Raw genomic sequence first — 1,279 nt, 5'->3', positions numbered from 1 at the left:
AATTTATGGCCACAGAGTAGAAAAACTCATTTAAATTCTAGTTTGGAGGAGGACCAATGAAGGAGTGGTGAGAACAGGAGGGGTCTGAGAGTGCTCCCACTTAATGTCCACAGTGTAGGGGTGTATGACACAATTTTTGGGTGAGGGACACAACTACAAGAGGGACTCTACCTAACCAATTCAAATATTGTGATATGATTGTTTTTATTCTAACATTAACCTGAAATTAAAAAAAAAATTCTCAGTGAAGTGAATTAAGAAACAAACAAAAATAATAAAATAAAAAATAAAATAAAATTGAGTTTTGTGAAAAATGGCATGACTTTCCTTACAAAGGAAAGTAGTCTACAAAGATTATGTCCTGTAATTTTATACCATGTTTAAGTTGTCAAAATATTATTTTGGACATGGAACCAGTTGGGTTAGTATGACAGTCAGCTGACAGGATCCTTTGTGACTCACATTTCAACTTGGGTTATCAATGTTGCCGGGAGGGCTTCATTTGTTTCCTTCTTGTAGATTTTATGTTTCCTGATTTTTGTGCATTTCCAAACTGTTTTAATGACCCATGTATCTTCTAGAAATCTTATGTTGTAGGCATGATGGTCATCAATTAGAGTAAGCCTCTTGTCTTAAATTACACAGATAGCAAATCTCTGAAACAAAAAATGGGATATGGATCATATGAACTGAATTAATTATACTGTTCATTTCATCTGCTTCTACCTCCTGGGCACCTGATAGAAAGTAGATAAAATGGGAATTAAGAATATGCTGACCGATCTATAGATACAACTAATTATTCTTTTATAATTGCCAACTTATAATGCACCGTGTTCTCTTTATGTATTTATTTTGCCATGAAAGAAGAAACTGTTTAAGGAAATATAAGAAGAGAGACTACATTGATCATTCTTAAGTCATAGCAAACTGCTTGGATCTGTAGGATGTTACTAAAGTTTTTTGTAAAGCAGATAAAAGATCAGAGTTGAGTGAGAAGCAGTAAATAAAAGGCTTTAGACAGTCTTAGACTGTATTCAAATTCTGAAAATTACAAAAGATTCAGAATAACTTGCAGGAGTGTCCAACCTTTTGGCTTCTGTGGGACGCATTAGGAGGAGAGTTGCCTTGGGCCACACATTAAATACACAAACACGAACGAAAGCTGATGAGGAAAAAATTAAGTCTGTGTATATGTTTGTGATGTTCTCCACCATGAATAGGCAAAAGCGTCCTCACATAATCCACATGGGGCCTGAGGGCTGTGGATCAGATGCCC

At 35.3% G+C, this 1,279-nt stretch overlaps 1 protein-coding gene across 1 annotated transcript in view; it reads left to right on the top strand.

Annotated features, from left to right (window-relative positions):
- Positions 1-1,279, top strand: part of KCTD8 (potassium channel tetramerization domain containing 8) — a 238,934-nt gene that overhangs the window by 91,276 nt on the left and 146,379 nt on the right. The window lies entirely within an intron of this gene.

The sequence above is a fragment of the Otolemur garnettii genome, unplaced genomic scaffold (assembly GCF_000181295.1).
Source record: "Otolemur garnettii isolate 467f Iridium unplaced genomic scaffold, OtoGar3 scaffold00083, whole genome shotgun sequence".
In the NCBI taxonomy this organism is placed as follows: Eukaryota; Metazoa; Chordata; class Mammalia; order Primates; family Galagidae; genus Otolemur; species Otolemur garnettii.
Note: the sequence above shows the minus strand (reverse complement) of the source record. Positions and strands in the feature narration are given on the sequence as shown.